Below are 15,954 nucleotides of genomic sequence, written 5' to 3'. Positions count from 1 at the left end.
TTCCAATATGAAACACTATCCAAAATAAAATTTAAAAATGATGCCTCTTAAATTCAGTGTAGTAAATTAGTTTGGAAGTTACAATTGGTTGCTTGGAAACCACTTGAAGTTACAATGGACCCCATGGTCCATGTCCCCCATGGTCCATGTCCCCCATGGTCACTTGACTGCATTTTGACTGCTCAGCAATTTACAACATTTTTATCTAAAACCAGGCCTTACTTTTGTTTTTTGGCAAAAAGGCCTCCCAGTAATCAATGGGTTTGCTTAATGGCCACCACAAAAACAAATCATAAAATTTGGCCATGTGATAATCTGTTTTACGACTGTCACAGCTTAGGACTGTAATGGACAGGTTCCATTATGATTGTAAATTGAGAACTACCAGTAGTTCCTTCTGATTGGCAGTAGGTAGATTTTCTTGACACTAACAGGGAGATGTTTTTTAAGGATATTGTAAAAGTGATTGTGGACATAACAGAGTTTTCTTATGGTTATTTTCTTGTAAAAATAATTGGGCTGCGATGTTGTACAATAATAGGACCCATATGCTAAATAAATAAATACAATAATAGGAAATATTTAAATATATATTTATTTACTCTAACATCCTGATCCCTGAAACTCTTACCTATGAACATGTAATTGGTTAACAACACATTTTCATTTTGATAACTGCTTTCCACCACTTTGAGAATTTTTACAATATTCACTTTCTTATACCAAATAAATCTATCTTCAACCCCTCCTCCTCCCTGACATCTCACTGCCATCTTTGCTGACACATTTGTCTTCCTTTTCATTGCAAAGAACAAAAACCTGGAATTTCTTAATCTGATGGAAACACAGGTTGCTACTGGATTACTTTCCCACCATCTGTGCTTTGCCTTCTGAGGTTGCCTGTTAGCAGCACTCTCTTGAAGCTTAGTTACTGTTTACATGAATAAGATAAGAAAAAAATGCTGTTTGTTTTTTGCGGATCAATAGAGCAACTCACTGGAAAGTACTGCATTACCAGAGACACCTAAAACAAAGCCATATTGAATTGGTAAACCCTGTATTTGAAAACAACCTAAAATTACCGAATGAAGGGAAAAAACACTATAGTTTACAGTTCCAGGCACTTCAGTTTTTGTGCTATGTTCTTTTCAAAAGGGCTAAAATACCAAATTTTTAAAATGAAGTCAAAGCAACAACCTACAGCCTTTTTTTTAAAGGGTTAAGCATAAATGAGTGATGGTAACATTATAATGAAATGTAGGTGAGTTGAGACAAGAAACAATCCATAGTATACAAAGCAACATTAATACAAAATATATGAATTCTTTCATCACATTCTCACATACAAATATATAGCAAACTTTCAACTATTATTATAATGGTTCTGCCTACACTGTGTAAATATTTTATTGACTTTTAGTCCTTACCTCAAACATAAACAGGATAATACCATTGTCAAAAAGTGACTTTTTCTCATTTAGTGGAAAACACTCTTAAAATTTATTTAGATAATAAATGGCTTTGGCTGAACAATTACATAAATTTATGGTTCATTGCCATGATCTGCCTGCTATAATTCTCACAGAAATGTGAAGCATTCATATTTTGGAAGAGTGTCATCTTATATAGGGACAACACACTACGAATAGGCTCTCTCAGTTTGGGTGTTACTATGCACAATGAGGACTCTGTTGTCTATCATGCCATTGAGAACCCTGGAAAATTGGGTTGTATAGTATTTTGGACAGAGAAGATCCTGAATAGAGGAAACTGTGATAAGAACAAGGAGAGGGGAGCAATCTACAAAGTTTATTATCTTCCATTTTCTCACCTACAAAATTTCATATTTTAAAAATGAATGAAGAGAACACTGGTACACATACATTGGCTGTTATTAATCTGTTTTACATTAAATACTGACACGTAGATTATTTAATGTGGACTCTTTTATCTCATTGCTATTACTGTTCAATGACACTTAGCAAGGTATTTCAAAATCTGAAAACAGCCCCCTCAAAATCTTTTCTGGAAAAATAATCTAAACCCAAACTTTAAATAACAAATAAGCTGCTATTTGAAAACGTATTAAAATGAAGGGCTGTTTTGTAAAGGAAAAATGAAGACACATATAATGATTAGCCAAGCAAGTTGTGCTTTAACAAATCTAAATTATCAGAATAGGAATGATTAGAACTTTTCTTTTTAAAAGCCTCTTTTAAAGCAATATATTGTTGGCTGATTGTTTAATTTCTGTTCGTATAAACCTGTTATAAATGTTTCATTCTGCTGATAGAAAGGTAAAAATACAATAATCTAACCAGTTAAATAGCAGAAATGTAGTTATTTACTAACTGAATCCCATGACCCTCTCAACAACTGCCCACCTTGAAAAATGAGGAAAAATAACATTGAATTGCCTGTGATACTAACTTTACAGAACAATACATGGGGAAATTCCCATTTCAGTTGTGACTGATAATAAACTTAGGAGCTACAGACTCCAAAAATTGGATTTTGACATCTGAAAACTTTCTAGTTCAGAAAAGTAATATCAAGATCTTCTTTACTGACTCTAGTAGTGGACAGTACAATCCATTGATCAACTAAAATGCTACATACTATTATTATCACCAACACCCCAGCCTATGGTGGTAAATGGCATACATCATACCTGAACAATTTCAGAGACCACCACCTGGAAAAGTTCTCCTTGATTATGTCGAACTTGCAACGTGTCACTCTGGTTATTCTCTAATCATTATATGAAGCTCCAAAGGTTCAGCAAACCCCTAGTTGGTTTACAGTTCTATAAGTTAAACTTTAACTGCCCTATCTTTCTACTCTGTGCAGCCCTTTGACCAGATAGCTAGGTCACTCCTGCTCATTGTCTACAAAAACTGTTTACAAAATCCACAAGACAGAAGTTAATGGTGGACCTGAATAAATGTCTATGAGGTGAGAAGGATATCATTTTAAAATTGGTCAGCTAGATTACCTGGGAAAATGTTCAGATACAAAACTTTACCCCAAACTAATTTTATCTTATTGGTAGAATAGCTCCCTGTGGACTGTCTTCAGAGTTTCAGGAAAATCCCTGGAGCTAGATCATTATAATGTCTAATTTGTAAACTCAATTTTATCCTAGGTAACAATTTGGAGTAAGGCGCATATTGGCATATGGTGAGGAGGCATTTGCCAGTGTTGATAGGTAAGGATATGAAATATAAGCAGAAGTGCATAATTTCAAAGAAAAATGAATCTGTAACAAAAAATATTTTTAGACCAGTATGAAATTTTTCACTGAAAATTCTATACTCTATGTACAGTCAAGTTAAGTGAATAAATTTTTGCAGAAGAAAAAAACAGCAATTCTCCAATGATTAGTAGATCATTGGAGTAATAGTAGATCATTAGTAAAGCTATGCAAAATCTTCAAAAGAAGCAATTCATAACACATGGGCCATTTCACATATGAGTGCACATAGTGTATAACTACAAATACACTACTGAAGCAATTACCCAGCTCTGGATAAAGAGATAAAGATGCAGCTGCTTTAATGAGTTTTCCAAGAGAGATGCCTTATACACACTCCCAAACATTACAAAACATTTCTTCCAAAAGATTTGTGAAGCCTTGGTAATTACTTTTGCCAAAATCAACATTTCTTCCTTCTTTTTTAAAAGCTTTGCTATTCTGTCTCATGAAAAGTAGACTACTTCTCTTTCTCTGTCTCTCTTTCTGTCTCTTTCTCTGTTTCTCTCCTTGATTTCTATCATCATTATCTCTATCTTTATCTCTCTATCTCTCCATCTGTCTATCTGCCTGCCTGCCTGCCTATCTATCTATCTATCTATCTATCTATCTATCTATCTATCTATCTATCTATCTATCTATCTATCTATCTATCTATCTGAAAAATATGAAAAACCTTTCCCCTAGGGGGAAAAACCATGTTAAACATCAATATGACAGTTTTAAATATTTAAATATTAGTATTTTAAATAAATACAAAGCAAATCATAATCCTTCCCAGATTACTTGAATTCCATTTAAATCAGAGGTGGTATTCAGCAGGGTCTGACCAGTTCTGGAGAACTATTAGTGGAAATTTTGAGTAGTTCAGAGAACTGGCAAATACCACCTCTGACTAGCCCCACCCCCAACTATTCTCTGCCTCCTGAGTCCCAGCTGATTGGCTGATTGTTGCCCTGCACAGGAGAACGGAGCTGGAAAGCAGGTTAGTTGGGTGGGGTGGGGAAAATGGGATTTTGCAGTAACCTTGCCTTGCCACGTCCAGCAAACCATGCCCACCAAGCCATGCCACGCCCACAAAGCCATGTCTACAGAACCGGTAGAAATTTTTTTTGAATCCCACCATTGATTTAAATCTTTAGCAAGGTTATGTTTTCTGTATGTTTATAAAGTATACATCTATTACATTATGAACCTGTTTTGACATCTGCTATTCATTGAAATAATTATTTTAAAAAGCAAGGAATGGCTCTTAAGTTCAAGAATAATACTAATGTAGTTATTCAAATGAATATCCATCAATACATGGCTATGTTTTAGGTTACAGAAGTGGAAAATATTATATGGAATTTGTGATTGCATATTTATGATTGAACACATTCATAGCTATAACCCTATACTCAAAAGGTAATGAAAAGAAAAATAAATATACATACTAATTATTAATCAGGAATCCACAACTTTTGAGGAAATGTGAGAGCATTTGGAATTCGGGACGTATCTGGGGGTTTATGCAAAATAAATGTTGCAGGACTTGTCCATTTGCAAATGGCAGTGGGCCTAAGGGATAATAATTAATCAGATTTATTGCCATTCTCTCCAACATACCCTCCCATAGGAAACTATTATGTTGGAGAGGAGGGAGATTGAAAAAAGGCAAGATGGCACCTATGCCTATGTGAGTGAAGCACTGGTTTTATATGTACTTTCCATCCAATACACATAAAAAAAGTATTGTGGCTAACAAATATCTATTGGATTGTTTTAAGGACTTCATTTTCAATGAATCAAAGTAATTTGTTTCCTAACACTAATACTTATCATCTCTTTATACCGATTCTTCCAACAAATGTGGTCTCAGTGCTCACACAAATACACACACACACACACACACACACACACACACACACACACAATCTGCTATTGTAGTAACAGAAACCAATCAGATTAAACACATTTAATAAACTGGCTACACTATGGAAACGCCCCGCTAAGCCACTATACGTTTTAATTTCAACATGATGAACAAGACCAGTGAGAGAAGGAACATCCAGTCTTGGTAACTTTAAGACCTGTGGATAGAATTGCCCAGGCAGCATGATCCATGAGTCTTAAAGTTGCCAAGATTGGACACCCTTGATTTAGAGCAAAGCAATATTTTCTTCTTTGGCTAAGCCCCTCTTCTTTTAAAGCTTCTTTTTGTCTTGAATATCTCTACCTTGCTTAGAGGCTTGGTGAGATGGTTCATCTCTTTGGAACAGAACAGAATGGGTAGAGCTTCAATTTTTCAATTGCAGCCACCGCCATCTTGATTTTTTTTTTTTAACTACCTCCATCTTCGATAACTCTGCTCCCCTCCCAACCTTTGCCCTTTTTTCCTGCATATGTGAGGATATTTCAAAACAGCCAAACTCATATTATTGTTTCCCCCTAATACAAATTTGGGAGTTAATTTGGATTCAGAGGTATTTTTGGAAATAAAGGTCACACCGAAGGCTGCTCTGTTGGTACATGCCAGCTTCTACCCCTCCCCCTTTTTTTAATTATAAGACTTCAAAAATGTAAAATTTTAGATAGGAGAAAATGCCTGGTAATTGCCACATTGGGAAATGTAATAATCAGTAGCAGTATCTTGGAATAAAGACTTATCATCTAGTTTCTATTTCAGCTGTTTCAGAGAAATAGGCTAATTTCTGTAGGGATATTAGATAATGGAAACTCCAAGAGCGCAGCGTCTATTTTTGTTCTCGGACAGCAATCTAATTTCTTTTGTTCATGTCTCATATTATGCTTTCTAAACAGGACACAGTCTTAATTAGTTATCAGGACACAGGGTTCATAAATGCTTCCTTTAGAGCAAGATGATTTAAAGTTAGTGATTCTCAGACTTTTCAAGAACAGTGAACATCAATACCAGCAGAGGTGGGTATTCAGCAGGTTCTGACAGTTCTGGAGAACCAGTAGCAGAAATTTTGAGTAGTTTGGAGAACCGGCAAATACTATCTCTGTCTGGCCCTGCCCCCATCTATTCTCTGCCTCCTGAGTCCCAGCTGATAGGCTGGGTCTTCTTTTGTTGCCCTGCACAGGAGAACGGAGCTGGAAAGCAGGTTAGTGTGGTGGGGAGGGAATGGGGATTTTGCAGTATATCCTTCCCCTGCCATGCCCCCCCAAGCCACGCCCACTAAGCTATGCCCACAGAACCAGTAATAAAAAAATTGAATCCCACCGCTGAATATCGGCATGGGGTTCATAGACACAAATCATGGTCCGATGATTGCAGAGGTGCTGGGACCGCCAGAACTTCAAGAACTGGTTCAGCACCGTTGTAAGTTTGAATGGTTGATGAACGAACATTCATTAACTGAGGACCCTCTGTATTTAAAAATTATTAAAATAGAGTAGGATTCACTTATTAACTGGACTGAATTTGGACTGATGCCTGGAAACCCTCTGATAGACCTTGTGTAATTAACTAAAAACTATGTGAGAAAGAACATCTGGAACTTTGCAAATATTTTTATTTACTTATTTGTGTTTTACTCATTTGTCACCAGGGCCAGGAGTTGTCTAGCATCTTAAGTTGATGCTATTTGTTTCATTGGCTTATTTTACTTTTGCAATGATATAAAAGACAGATAACAATGGGTAAATAAATATTTTGGGCCTATAGCTGCTAGGTTTTTGTATAAGCTTAGTCAGATGACCCTGAAGTATAAGGTTTTATGGATTACAGATAGTCCTCCACTTACGACCACAACTGAGCCCAAAATTTCTGTGCTAAGCGAAACATTTGTTATGTGAGCTTTGCCCATTTTATGACCTTTCTTGCCACAGTTGTTAAATGAATCACTGCAGTTGTTAGGTTAGTAACATCGTTGTTAAATAAATATGGCTTCCCCAATGACTTTGCTTGTCAGAAGGTCACAAAAGGGGATCAATGACCCCGGGACACTCCAACCATCATAAATATGAGTCAGTTGCCAAACTTCTGAATTTTGATCACGTGACCACGGGGGTGCTGCAATAGTTGTAAGTATGAAAAATGGTCATAAGTCACTTTTTTCAATGTCATTGTAACGCTGAGCAGTCAGTAAATGAACTGTTGTAAGTTCAGGACTACATACAGAAGATTATAGTTCTTGTATGGTCTTACACTGTTGGGAACAAAAGCAAGGTCCTGAATCTTGAAATGCACTCTGGAGTAAGAGGAACCTACAATTAAAAATCTGCATAACAAGGACAAATACAGGTAGTTCTTGACTTACAACAGTTTGCTTAGAAAGAACAAAAAGAACTGTGGCAATATAAGTCTTGAGTCTCTTCCCTAAGGTGCTTTTTTTAAGAAGAGCTGAAGAAGCTTCCTGGATGAGAAGCAAACATATTCAAAGAAAAACCAGAAAGTCCAGTTGCCTCTTGAAAAAGGACCTTTGGGACAACCATGACCTGGATGACTGAGAATCTCCATAGACATCTAGAGTGTCTTGCATAATGCCTGTATGATAACAAATCAGGTCTCCTTCACTTCTTTATATGAGGAGAAAGTCTATCTTCATGGCTAGCCAGGAAGAGTCAAGGTAGCAATATGGCCTGTAAATCCATTTGTTCTCTTGGAGCTTGGCCATTGTTGAAGAGCTACTTGTCCATGCATTCAATAGATAAGTGGAGTTTACACAGGATTATGACTATTATTATCATTTTCACTTACAACAAGCTGATTATTGGACTAATATTGGAAGAACTGTCACCAAACTGATTCTTCTTATCAGAAGGAAAGGAAGGAAGGAAGGAAGGAAGGAAGGAAGGAAGAGGAAAGAAAAGAAGGAAGGAAAAGAAAGAAAGAAAAGAAAAGAAATAAGCTCAGGAATTACTATCTACAGTGCTCCTATTTAAACTTCCAGTCAGCTTTCAAGTAAGCATCTAGCATTCTATGACTATACACAATGACAAATTCTCATTAGGTTAATTTTGAGAGGATATTCGTAAAGTTTTCTTCCAGTTTCCTGCAAGACTGCTTATTATTCCAACTCCTTGGAGGGGAAAAAGCTATTTGTGCATAGGATGAAGTCTTGTATTTTAATTTGCAGTTTGGTTAAGATCCTCCTTGACTGATACCATTTGTTTAGACTTATCGACATGTCATTAGTGATGTAGTGGAGTATGAAAACAAGGCAATCTTCTAAAAATTACCTGTGTCTTTCTCACTAAATTCAGTGGAACTGGCTTCTGAACAAACGTACAAGGCCAGATTTGCATTGCACAGTTAGGAACAAACATGTGATTATTCTCTCCATCGACTGTTACATGCAAAATTGGGTAATTATTGTATGAATTGTAGAGGAAAATATTATGATGGAAGCGAAGTAAAATCGTTTATTTTTTCATCAGTTTCAGTAATATAGGCAAACACTTTAGAGATACCAATAAAGGAGAATATTTGTGGCTCAGGGTTGAAATAAGGGGTCTTTTGTGCTCTCTGAGCTTGCTTGTTTTAGTGCAGATGTTTCATTACCCTAACTAGGTAACATTGTCAGTTTGAAGATATTTGTAATTCGGCAAATGTGCACATAGAGCTACAGATTTCTTTTCTCTTCAGCAGTTTTAAAGTATTTAACTTGGTCAAGTAACAATTTTTTGCTTCAGAGCGGAGGGAACTGTTTGAAACACAGCAGCTCAAGACTGGGTAAATTCCTGAAGGTGACAGAAGATTAGATTAATGTTCGCCCTTTGCAGTAGTTAGAAGTAGGTTCATTTAATTTGGTACGCCTATTGCAACTATTCACAAGATGCTTCGTTTGACGATTGCAGCTAGTCACAAAACTCACATTCACAGATGACTAAATTATTTTTCCTGAGAAAGTTTAACATTAGATTTATTCCCCTAAAAATATTCCCCACTTGTCATTGCTATGTTAGTAACTGCATTAAGAAGTTTCTCTTTTACATTTCAATTCATTAAGGAAAACGAAGGAAAAGAAGTAGTGACTGATTTTACAAGTACTGTTTCCCTAAATAAGATAAAGAATCTGAATGCAGGTAGCATTTTTTACATAGAATAAGTTTTTATTATTTATTTATTTATTTTGTTAAGCATGTATGAGAAAACAAGTATACATAGGAACATAACATATAAATATATATGTATAAACAGGTATAAGTATATACATAATAAATGAGTACGAATAAATGGGAACAGTAGTACAGGGACGGTAGGCATGGGGGTGCGCTTATGCACGCCCCATTACAGACCTCTTAGGAATGGAGTGAGGTCCATGGTAGACAGTTTAAGGTTGAAGTTATGCATTTATATTAACTTTATATATTAACATTAAAAGTTATGCATATATATTAACATACTTAGAGAAAACATAATGATGTGGAATGTAAAATAAAATAGATGGTAAGCTGAAAATGGGAATAATAGGGGTTAAAAAATTGAAAATGTATGTGTGGACGAAATGATATTGATATTGAATTAATGAATTGAAATATGAAATGGAAACTTATTTAAAGATGAGTGAAATGGATAATGATATGAGATTATATTATATAAGATTGATGGAAATGAAAGCATCACTATGTACAAGTGTTATAATCCAGATTCATGTTGCTCACATGAAGAGATGTGTAAGAATAAAAAAATTTTAAAAACGTTTTGGAAAAAGAAAACTTACAGAAAACTTATTGTAATACTTATATGTTTGTTCTTTCACAAGATAGGAAAATCAGTGTTCTTTTTGTAAATGGTTGTAATATTGTCCTAAAAATTTGAAAGTTAAGGAGCTCTTGGCTCGCATGGCTTCGACACTGGATTGGAAGTTAGCAGGCCTGTGTTTGAGACCTGAATGCTGCCACGAGATGGGGTAAGCTGTCATTCTTTGCTCCAGTGCCTGCCAGGAACATGAATGGAGCCCCCAACTGGGTGTCCCCCAGGCAATGGTGATGTCATTGGCTAATCCTTTCAACCCAGAGGTGACTTTGTGCTTCTGACATGAATGTGATTTGAACGTTTTCAGGTTTAGAGAATGTTTACTTCTGATTTACTACAGTTATCTCTGCTGTTAGGCTTGTTCATTTTTAATTTTTTTTTGAAACAAAATATACTGAGTACTGCTTTACATTGTTTTTTTTCAATAGTGACTGAAGAAGTATCACATATTCAAAGAATTAAGAACTACTAAATATTTGTGATTGATTTAAGTTGCAATGTCTTGAGGATATTCCTGGAAAAAGAAAAGACTGATTCTTGAATTTTGCAGAGTTTTATTTGTTCAATTTTATCCCTTGGTTTTAATAACCTGCTTATTTCAGGATTATATGTTTTTACGGTATTGAAGCAAATATTATTGAACAGAGTACCTGGAGGTCTTGGTCTTTTGATAGAAGTAAGGCAATGTGATCTGAAATTGTCTGTGATCCAGGTTAAACAACTGGCTCAGGAGAATGACTGATTTGTTATTTTGGATTTAGCTTCATTGTAAAAAAATGGCTTTGAGGCAAAAGCAGTGATAATTATTTTTAGACATGTTCTTGTGCTGCTGGTATAGCAATTATTTGACATAATATATGGCAAGACATGGAGCAACTCACCTCTTGTGTGGCCAGGGTGATTCTATTTTAATACTTTCAACCTCAATATTTGCTTTAAAAATGTTCATCAGTTTAGGTGACACTGAAATACTATTGAATCTTCATAACATCAAAAGACCTTTCTAACCTTTTAATGCAAGTTCTAGAATTATTGGTATTTTGCTTCCACTGCCCTGGCTATACCTATATCTAGGTATAGTCTGAGGATGTCTGGAAAATGCTACTATTTTGAAGTGTTTGACTTGTAAAACAAACCACTTAAAAAGAGACAAACTTAAATCTTCAAACTTTCCTTTAAAAAAAAATTACTTAAAAAAACAAGCTACGTCTGTATTTTTTCCAACCCTTTCCTCAACGTCTTATGAAATAGTGCTAATTCAACCATTGAATAAACTTCTTGTGTTCATTCAGAATCTCATTTCCTATAAAATCCATCTAGAAAATAGTTTTTAGAAGTCCCAAAGATGCTTTTCTCAAGAGACAACTGGACTTTCTATTTTTTCTTTGAATACATTCCTATAACACAAATAAACTTCCAGGTGACCTTAAGAACCCACTAAAAGAACGCAAATGACCCGCTGTCTGCAAGGTGTATAAATCCTTCCATTTCCCACCATCCAATCAGAGCTGAGGAAGCTTTTTTGATGAGAAGCGAAATGTCTTCAAAGAAAAACAAGAAAGTCCAATTGCCCCTTGAAAAAAGCATCTTTGACCTGGATGACTGAGAATCTCCATAGACATTTAGTTTTTATAAAGATTGAGGAAGCTGGCTCTGACAGATATTTTAGCATCTGATAGGCAAAATTATTGGGCAACGATTTTTGCTTTCCCCCCCAATTAAATATTTAATTATAGTCTCAGAAATGCATATGTATGTGTAGATCCCATGGAGTAGAACAAAAAACTCCAATTATAGTGACGTTTTACACAAGCCTGAGGATGGCAGATGAGATTCTGTAGAAACGTCGCTATAATTTTAAAAGCACAAATATTAAGATGTGAGAAAATACCCGAAGAAACCTAAATACCATACATATAAATACCTACGAAAACATAAGAATATATATAGAATATATACATATACCCATACACACACACACACACACACTTCTTCTTCTTCTTTTTCTTCAGCGTTTGTCTTGCGCTCGGGCGAGGTCCGCTAATGTCCTTGAGTACTGCTTCCACACCTCTCTGTCTGCCACGTGTGTCGGGTCTGCCTTCGCGATCTCTAGATCGGCCTTGATCGTGTCCATCCAGAGTTGTTTAGGTCTACCACGCGGTCTCGCTCCTCCGACAGTCACCTTCATTACAGATTTGATGATGGATTCTTCCTTGGCGCGGCTCACGTGGCCGAACCATCATAGCCGGGACTGCCTCATGACCGTGGGGATGGGCACGACGTTGAACCGTCTACGCACTTCTTCGTTCCTGACGCGATCGAGTAGGGTGAGGCCTACCGACCATCGGAGCATTCGCATCTCCATTATCTGGAGTCTGCTTTCGACTTCTTTGGTCGTCGGCCAGCACTCTGCGCCATATATGGCCACGGGCGCACCACAGAGTTATAGATTTTCGCCTTCAGGCGCATCGGCATCTTCTTGTCACAGAGGACGCCCGTGACGGACTTCCATTTGCCCCACGCTGCATTGATCCTGGCTGCCACCTCAGTTTGTAGTAGGCCTTCTTCCCCAAGAGTAGTTCCCAGGTACTTGAAGGTGGAGGCGCGTGGTAGCTCCTGCCCGTTCACGTGGATGGAGCCTGTCATTTCATTGTCAGTGGTCAGGTATTCGGACTTCTTTAGGTTCAGCCGAGCCCGAACTGCTCGAGGCGGTCGTGCCACTGTTGGACTCGGTGCTCTAGTTCAGCCTTGCACAGGTTGGCCAGGAACACATCATCGGCGTAGAGCAGCGTCCATGGGGCGGGCGTGTACAGGTCGTGTGTAATTGTGTCCATCACCAGAATGAACAGCAGTGGTGAGAGAGCAGAGCCCTGGTGTACGCCGACGGTAATATTAAACTCCTCTGATATCCCAGCTGCCGCTTTTACGGATTTTGTGACATCTGTATAGGAGTTGGACCCATTGTACGAGCAGCTCAGGCACGCCGTGGTCTCGCAGTGCGTACCAGATGAGATCGTGCGGGACTCGGTCGAAGGCCTTTTCCAAGTCTAGGAAGGCGGTGTGGAGTGGGATTTTCTTCTCTCTGTGAGCCTCCATCAGCATCCGCACACCGAAGATGGCGTCGGTGGTGCCGCAGTTCTTGATGAATCCAGCCTGGTTGACGCTGATGTCGACGATGTCCCGAATGCGCTTATCAAGGGCGCGTTCAAAGATCTTCATAGTGTGTGACAGTAACCTGACCGGTCTGTAGTTGGAGCAGTCCGCTGGGCTGCCCTTTCCCTTCCAGATCGGAACAGTGGTGCTGCGGTACCAGTCGTGTGGCACTTTTCCCGTGGAGACGATGTTGTTGAACAGCTCGCACAGCCACAATGCCGAGCCCGGTAGTGCCTTTTTCCAGAAGTCGGCAGGGATGTCGTCTGGTCCTGTTGCCTTACCGTTTTCATGGCCTTGATGGCGTCGGCGACCTCGCTGGCATAAATGCCTGAGACTGGGCCTTCAACTGGGTCACCTCGCGGGGTTCGTGGGTGTGGGAACTCCTCGGTGGAGATCTTCTCGAAGTATTGCCGCCACCTCTCCGCAGCGTCTCTGGGGTTGACGATCAAATTTCCCCTTTCGTCGTTGATCCCATGAAACTGGTCAATGTCCAGGGTCTTCCTGTGTCTGCTTTTGGCTAGGCGGTAGATCTCATTCTCGCCTTCTCGCGTGTTCAGCTTCTCGTAGATGTCATCGTAGTGGGAGCTTCTGGCTGTCGCTACTGCTTTCTTGGCTGCCTTTTTGGCCGCCTTGTATTCGCAGAGCTTCTCGCTGGTCTTGTCCTGAAGAAAGGCCTTGTAGAGCCGTTTCTTCAGGTGTACGGCATCTTGTACTTCCGGTGTCCAGAGCCATGTATCTCGTTCGATGCGTCTCCATCCTGGCTTGGTGCAACCAAGCTGTTGGCAGCCGGCAGTGTGAACAGTGCTCTTCAGCATGGACCACGCTTCCTGTGGCCCGTCGACCATCTGCAGGAACTGCTCCGGTTTGATGAGGGGTCCCGCCATCTTCTTCTGGTTCCACCACTTGATTCGTGGCTGGTCTGCATTCCTTTTGTCAATCCTGGTCTTGGGCTTGCTGATCCTGATCTTCGCCATCAGCGGCCTGTGCTGACTGCTCGATTAAATGCGGGTACGCCTTGGCGTTGAGCACGTTTTTAGCGGCTCTTCGTCGTACGATGATGTAGTCGATCTGTGTGTGGTGGCTCCCGTTTCTGCTATGGTAGGTGAGGAGTTGAGATTCTCGCCTAATGAAGCAGGTATTCGTGATGGTCATATCATGGGAGTCGGCAAAGTCCAGGATCCTCTGGCCATTCTCATTCGTATCGCCTGTGCCGTGCCCGCCGTGGCACTGGTGTCCGTTTTTGTCCCGCCCTACATGACCATTCAGGTCGCCCGAGATGATGATGTCATCTTCGTGTGGGATCTGCCTGAGTTGGATGTCGAGCAGTTCCCAGAAGGTATCCTTCTCCTCCTCGTGACATCCGGTCTGAGGGGCGTAGGCGGACAAGATGTGTAGGCGCTGCCTCTCGGTCGCTATGACGATTATCATCAGTCGTTCTGTGAGGCGCTTAACTTCTGCGACGGAACTTTGCCAGCTTGGACTGACAACCACAGCTACACCGCCGCGGTTTTCCTTACAGCTGGTGTATATGATCTTGTAGCCGTCTATAGTCATAGCCTTGTTGCCCTTCCAGCGAGTTTCCTGGAGGCAGCAGATGTCCAGCTTCCTGTCCCGCATGGCCCTGACGATCTCGGTCGAGCGTCCAGTCAGCGAATCCACGTTCCAGGTGGCCACCTTGAGCGTCTGGCAGTCCTCTGTTCCCCGCTTGCGTTTTTTCACACGGATCGGGTAGTCTCCATGCGCATCGGACCCGGACGCGGTCGCCATAGCTTTCTCACACGGTGCAGGTGCGCCGTGCTTTCCGCGTGGACCATTTCGTTGATTTTTGGCGCAGGCCAATGGTCTGCGCCCGTCGGTTCCCCCGAACGCGGTAGCATTGGACGTGTGTTTTGTAGTGGACGTTTCCACCATGTTGATGCGGCATTTGAGTACTCCAGCCGGCCTGTCGCGTGGGCCTGTCGTCGGAGGGGCTGCTCTCAGTTACGGTCAGCGTTTGACGGCTTCGCGCATCCAGGGGACACCACTTGGAGGTGGCAGACCGCTCGTCCCCCCCCCCCCACACACACACATTTATATAAATTTCCTAAGAGCAAGGGAAGAGGAAGAAAAAAGGAGGAGGAGGAAGAAGAAGAAGAAGAAGAAGAAGAAGAAGAAGAAGAAGAAGAAGAAGAAGAAGAAGAAGAAGAAGAAGAAGAAGAAGAAGAAGAAATAATAATAATAATAATAATAATAATAATAATAATAATAATAATAATAATAATAATAATAATAATTTGTTATGGTCACTCTCTTCACAGATTGTTGTTGGGATCTTACAAAATTAAAAAATAGAGTAAAAACAATTATAAATATGGAAGAAAACAGACACATTGAAATAAAAACAGTGCTAACAATAGAAAGACAACAAGGGCTCCACAAACAAATTAATTTCAGGTCTGGGAATACAGCCAGGTCTTAAGAGCTTTCTGAACCCCAGGAGAATGAGTGACTTTCTAATGGTTCCATGATTGAAAACTAAAAATTGCTCATATTTCAGAAAATGTCGTGTGCATTATTTTTGAAATCTTAATCATAGTTTTTGATCGTGGGAGATACTTAAGCTATGGAATTTCTAATTTCCGTAAGAATAATTGCATCTCTTTAAAGTCAAGAGTCAATTGCTATGGCACCTTCACTCTATAGAAATGCTAAGCTTGTATTTTCTTCTTTTTGTGGACATAGTGAAATCCCCATGAGGTTGTTCTGGGAAGAAAGGAGGGAAGGAGGGAAGGAAGGAAGGAGAGCTGAATTATCGTGGAACTGATGGAAAGAACCTAAACCAGCCAAGAGAAGAGAGCTACAT

General features: G+C 39.4%; 1 protein-coding gene and 1 long non-coding RNA gene across 4 annotated transcripts in view; one reads left to right on the top strand and one right to left on the bottom strand.

Moving 5' to 3' along the window:
- The window catches only part of A1CF (APOBEC1 complementation factor), a 64,901-nt gene extending 62,183 nt beyond the window's left edge, over window positions 1-2,718 (bottom strand). For all 3 annotated transcript variants that reach the window (XM_026719914.2, XM_026719915.2, XM_087932359.1), the window contains exon 1: window positions 2,672-2,718. The gene's annotated coding sequence lies outside the window, so the exon portion shown is untranslated. The remainder of the gene's footprint in view (window positions 1-2,671) is intronic.
- A 168-nt stretch (window positions 2,719-2,886) lies between these two features.
- LOC148125771 (uncharacterized) overlaps window positions 2,887-15,954 on the top strand; it is a 29,500-nt gene continuing 16,432 nt past the window's right edge. Inside the window, exons 1-2 of the long non-coding RNA XR_015743685.1 lie at window positions 2,887-2,955; window positions 3,146-3,208. This is a non-coding gene — a long non-coding RNA (uncharacterized LOC148125771). The remainder of the gene's footprint in view (window positions 2,956-3,145; window positions 3,209-15,954) is intronic.

This window comes from Pseudonaja textilis, chromosome 4, assembly GCF_049901715.1.
Source record: "Pseudonaja textilis isolate UNSWEBS1 chromosome 4, rPseTex1.2, whole genome shotgun sequence".
NCBI lineage: Eukaryota > Metazoa > Chordata > Lepidosauria > Squamata > Elapidae > Pseudonaja > Pseudonaja textilis.
The sequence above is the reverse complement of the archived record's forward strand: the minus strand, read 5'-3'. Positions and strand labels throughout refer to the sequence as shown.